The sequence below is a fragment of the Sus scrofa genome, chromosome 6, assembly GCF_000003025.6.
Source record: "Sus scrofa isolate TJ Tabasco breed Duroc chromosome 6, Sscrofa11.1, whole genome shotgun sequence".
NCBI classification, from domain to species: domain Eukaryota; kingdom Metazoa; phylum Chordata; class Mammalia; order Artiodactyla; family Suidae; genus Sus; species Sus scrofa.
The window spans coordinates 81,887,889-81,893,942 of NC_010448.4; positions in this window are offsets into that span (position 1 = coordinate 81,887,889).

Genomic DNA, 6,054 nt, shown 5'->3' on the forward strand with positions numbered 1-6,054 from the left:
GTTGAACACAGACCAGCTGCCCAACATTGACTTACAGAACTGACCTTTAGGCAGCAGATCAACCTTGATTGACCTTGCTAATTCTCTGGCTCAGATTGCCAGAAAAATGTGCGTGTTTCCTCTCTGATAAATTTTTCCTATGCCCCTTGCCTTGTCTTGCCTCTGAGCCTTTGTACAAACTGTACCCGCTGCCCAGAGCGCCATTTCCACCCCTTTCCCTCATCTTCAGACCATGTCTCCAACTCTCTTCCGCCAGGAAGCCTTCCATTTATGAGCAGCTCTCCTTGGTGAGTTAAGAGCCACAGCTCTGTTCTCCGCAGCCCCACCCTAGCGTGCCTCTCACCACATTATTCGTTTCCCTCTTTAGGGGACGAAGCATGTAACTTGCATTCAGGAGGAGCTGGCACAGAGCAGATACCTGGGGATACTTGCTGAATGAATGAGTGGGCTGGGGGGAACCGGCCAGGGCTTCAGTATTGGCTGGGGAACACCCCTAAGCTGTAGAAAAAGCATTTCCTAAAATGACAAATATTCAGGAATGTGACCTGCTCCTGTCCTTTCTCTGAATACCCAGAGATGCCGGAACCTGTTCTAGAGCAGTGAGAACATTCCGAAGGCCACAGTAGGGTGTGCTTTGGGGGAGGGGAACGCCGTTTCCATGGCTGGTGACTCGGCTATGGGAGAGTCTGAAGGGGTCCCCGATCATGCGTGGATGGGAGAAGCCAGGGATAAAGCCTTGACAACTCACTCCAGAGCCTTTTCTTTCTTCCTTTTTTAAAATTTTTTTGGCCACACTTGTGGCGTATGGAAGTTCCTGGGTCAGGGATTGAATGAACCTGCGTCGGAGCAGCGACCCAAGCCTCTGCATTGACAACGCCAGGTCCTTAACCAGCTGGGCCACCAGGGAACTCCCCCAGAGGCTCTTCTTAAAGAAAAGCCTGAGAGTTGTCAGATTTGCTTTGGAGGCCATCAGACTCTAAGCCTGGCTGTGTCAGTCAGGGACCTTGGTTTAAGTGTTCCAAGGTCAGAAGGCTGGGTCCAGTCCCTGCATGTGACTCCAGGTCGCCTTGAATAGGCCTTGGTCCCTCTCTGAGCCTCGGTTTCTCTGTCTGTAAAGGAGGCTGGGTCTAGAAGTCCTCTGAGGGCCCTTGGAGCTTGAATGGCCCCTGCTTCTATGTCACTTTGGGGTTGGAACCTCTCGCAACATCCCGGAATTCCCTACATGGTTGTTGTCAGTGACATAAGGCAAATTCAGCTCAGTATTCATTGACTCTGCTTAGAATTTCAGCTCTCTCTCAGGGAAGGTGTTCCAGAAGCTTATTACATGCGTATAAGATTATGCTTCCTCATAAAAAGATTAAGACCCTCCATCTCATGCCAGGATTGGGGGAATAATTTGTACCCTGGGAACCCAGAAGTGAACAGAATGTGGGTTTTGGGCAGACAGACTTGGCTTCGAATCCTGGCTCTGCCACTCACCTGCATTGTGCATGTGGCTTCATCTCTCACCCTCAGCTTTCTTGTCTACACATGGGACTAACAGTCTTGACTTTCAGTGATGCTGGGGGAATTATTATTATTTTAATTAATTAATTTCTTTTTATGGCTGCACCTGCGGCACATGGAAGTTCCCAGGCTAGGAGTCAAACTGGAGCTGCAGCTACTGACCCAAGCCACAGCCACAGCAATGCCAGATCCGAGCCATGTCTGCAACCTAGGCCACAGCTTGCAGCAACCTGGATCCTTAACCTGCTGAGCGAGGTCAGGGATTGAAATTAAATCCTCATGGGTACTAGTTGGGTTCTTAACCTGCTCAGCCACAACAGGAACACCTTAATTTATTTTTTCGATTGAAGTATAGTTGATTTACAACAATGCTGGGAGGATTAGATAAGCTGATGTCTCTGAACTTTTTCAGAGAAGACCTTCTGCGTGAGTTTCCTCTGTTACAAAGTGCAGAACCAAGGACCAAGTTAAAAACCGTTGCAAAACCCCAGCCTTTTGGGTGTGTGGACATGGAGATGGCAGGAGGCAGCAATGAGGAGCGATAAGTGTCCCCTTGGAAGTTTGAGTTGGTGGTAGTTGCCGAGGCCACATTCCAGGCATGGGGAAGGTAAGGGCATTGCGTCCTAAAGTTTAGACTCTGAGGCTGGGTTAGAGGTGTTCAGAGGAGAGGCATTCCATGAAAGGGGCTGGAACTTAGCGATGGGAGTTGGAGTGGGGGATTCTGAGCCCCTGTGACAACCTGGCTTCAAGACATCCATATCGTGCCCAGAGAAGCCAAGGATTGGAGTGGAGTTGGCTATGCCATGCAATGTGCAAGAATGAATGGGACTCTCCCTGGAGGACTCCTGGACAGGGGCCTCCTGCCACCTGCTGAAGGCTTTTTGCTCCTGGACATTGTACACTGAGGCCTTTCCCTTGGGATTTCTGCCTTCTCCTCCTAAACCGCTTAAAGAGACAGTAGGGGGAAAACAGACTGTTGACAGTTTATGGCAGTCACACCTCTGCATCCCATATCATCGCATGCCAAGGGGTGGGGCTCCCTGCACTGGAACAGGTCTTGGTGCCAACCAGTATCTCTTGAGTAACTGACTCACGGAAATGACTCACTTATTTAGGTAGAACTGTAACTTCTGGTATGTTTTTTTAACCCCCCCCCAAACTCTCATCAGTGTAGCCCCACTTTGTACACACAGGAATGAACTCAAGGAAGCTGTAAGCAAGGAGCCATTGCTCAGGTGCTGAGTGATACTGGAAATACTACCTTAGAGCTAGGGAATTAAGCTTTAGTTGTGTCTCCCACTTCTGCCCCTCCCCTCAACATTTTGCTCACTGAGCAGCACTGATTCCCCCTCAGAGCAGATGCTGGGTTGAGGAAGGACAATCATCCACATGCGACAGGATCTGGGAAGGAATCTAATACAAGGTTTCTGGCCACTTCATATGTTAAGTCAGGGACAGCCAGTCCCTTACTGGCTCTAGTTCATTTATCAATTCACTCATCCATCCATCCATTCTTTCATCCATCTGTTTAATACCAAGCTTCCACTCTGTGCCAGATACTGGTACTGGAAGGAAAATAATCTCTTCTCAAAGGAGCTCTCCATCACCCCATGCTGCCCACTCTCAGCTGCCCTGAGCTCTGTTCTAGTAAGAACCTGTGCACTTGGCAGCCATGCCATACCACCACTGTCCAGAGGGTGGCAGCAAACAGGCCAAGAGGCGCTCCAGTGGTGAGGAGGAAAGCTCTGCCCTGTTTCCTGGCAAGTCGGTTCAAGGGGCAGAAGTCCTAACCTGACCACAAGCTGTAATACACATGCGATATGAATTGGCAAGGATCGAACAGAAGGCCCTGGAAGTTGGCTTAAAACTAGGATGTAACTCGGCCTTAACGAACCCCACTATTATCTGTGTGGTTTGATCCCTGGCCTCGCTCAGTGGTTAAGGATCCAGCATTTCCATGAGCTGTGGTGTAGGTCACAGACGAGGCTCAGATCTCCTGTTGTTGTGGCTGTGGTGTAGGCCAGTACCTGCAGTTCCGGTTCAAGCCCTAGCCTGGGAACTTCCATATGCCAAGAGTGTGGCCCTAAAAAGACAAAAAAAAAAAAAAAAAAAAAAAAAAAAAGAAAGAAAGAAAGAAAAGAAAAGGCAGGATGTAGGGAAGCTGACAGGGCTGCACCTGGGTCTCAGGGGTGGAGCAGAACCAGAGTTTACCATGTTTCATTCCAGCAGCTCATGCAATGGGCCCTACTCTTCTCTCTGGGCTTTCTTGTTCCTTGGATATAGCACCATAGCAAGTCGGAACTTATTTATTCTGGGCCCAGCCAGCCAGGAAGACTTCCGAATTCCAGGGAAAGGAACTTGTTAGATCAGCTCGTACAGGGTCTAGAGCCCTGCCTTGGCATCCGTATTGACAACAATCTGCAAGCGTATCACTGGGTGGTGTGAAAATTAATCAGGTGGAGTCGGGAAGTTCCTGCTGTGGCGCAACAAGCCTGGGGGTGTCTCTGCAGTGCCAGGACACAGGTTTTATCCCCAGCCCCGCCACAGTGGGTTGGCGCTCAGATCTGATCCCTGGCCTGGGAAATCCATATGCTTTGGATGGCCAAAAAAGAAAAAAAAAAAAAAAAAAAAAAAAGATGGAGCCAGGAGGCCAGAAAGGGGCAATCTCATGCCCCATCACTCACCATGGATTGCAGACAGAATAGGAAAAGACCTATCTTTGCATCTCCAACAGGGGAGGGTTACTACTTTACTAGCCAGGAGGAGGAAAGACTGTCTCCTTGCCTGACAACAGCCTAGCCAATGAGGGACCCAGTCACATCCATCTGGGCTGTCAGAGAGAGAGTGTCATAACTCAGCCAAAGAAAAGCCACTACACTTTGAATGCCCAGTTTCCTCCAATAAATCGTTTATTTAAAAAAAAAATTAGTCTTTATTTTTCTTTTTATAGTCGCACCCAAGGCATTTGGAAATTCCCAGGGTAGGGTCGAATCGGAGTTGCGTCTATGCCACAGCCACGGCAACACGGGATCCAAGGTGCATCTGTGATCTACGCCACAGCTTCTGGTAATGCTGGATCCTTAACCCACTGAGGGAGGCCAGGGATTGAACCTAAATCTTCACAGAGACAATGTTGGGACCATGATGGGAACTCCCTCTTTGTTTATAACCGCTTCTCCCAAATAACCTCTTTTCCATTATAAAAGAACATCCCTCTTCTTTGTTTTCTGGATTTGCCTGTGGTTCATCACAGATTACAATGCTTTGCTGTTCCTGAATAAACCTATTTTGCTGGTAAAATAACTGGCTGTTGTTGTTGTTGTTTTGTCTTTTTAGGGCCACTCCACAGCACATGGAGGTTCCTAGGCTAGGGGTTGAATCTGAGCTGCAGCTGCGGGCCTACGCCACAGCCACAGCAACTTGGGATCCAAGCCGCGTCTGTGACCTACACCACAGCTCACGGCAACGCCGGATCCTTAACCCACTGAGCAAGGCTAGGGATCGAACCTGTATACTAGTCAGATTTGTTTCTGTTGAGCCACGACAGGAACTTCTGTTTTGTTTTTTAGGTCAACAGCAGTTACCCTGTGGGAGAATGGGTGGGAGCTGTGAGACCTTTCCCAGTGGAGATCTTCTGGAATGAGTCTGGGTTTGCAAGGCAGCCACATAGGCTATTCTGTATACTTTCAAGGACCATGGTTGCATTAGGGGGAGCTGCCAAGGTGCTGGGCACAGCTCTGGCTTCACTGTAGCACGTTTCTCATGCACTCAGCTTGATGGTTCCAAGTGCAAGTACCTGCAACTCCCTGGCGCGGGGGCAGGGGGGTGGGGGGGGAGTGTCCCTCTACACAGGACTGATGGGAAGGAGTGGATAAATTTCCCAGTTCCCCTCCCTGGCAGGGGCTCAAATCTGGAGAGTCCAACACTGAACACCCTACGAAGATGGTGTCCTGGTTGCCCAGAGCAGTGACTTGTTTGGTTGTGAGCCTGGACTGGCTGCCTCCCCTCCCTGTTGTCCCACTCCTCTATCGGTTCTTTCTGGAATCGCTGTGATCTTGGAAGGACAGCAGCCAGCACTGCTTGAAGTGAGCTCTTCGTTCTTGCTCAGGAATTGAACGTGCACAGCCTGGGTGAAAACCACTAGACCGTCAGAGGCTAGTGGCTGGAAGCAGAGGCCCTGGATCACGTCTGCATTGTAAACAAGAATTTTACAAAGAGACGGAGACTATAAAGCAGACGCAGAGTTTCCTATAAGCACAGCAGGGAGTTCTTGTCGTGGCTCAGGGGAATCGAATCTGACTAGTATCCGTGAGGACGCAGGTTTGATTCCTGGCCTCACTCCACGGGTTAAGGATCTGGTGTTGCCATGAGCTGTGGTGTAGGTTGCAGACACGGCTGGGATCTGGCGTTGCTGTGGCTGTGGCGTAGGCTGGCAGCTGTAGCTCCCCTTGGACCCCTAGCCAGGGAACCTCCATATGCTGCAGGCGTGGCCCTAAAAAGATATATATATATACACACACATAGCATATGTGGGCGAGCATGCAGAAA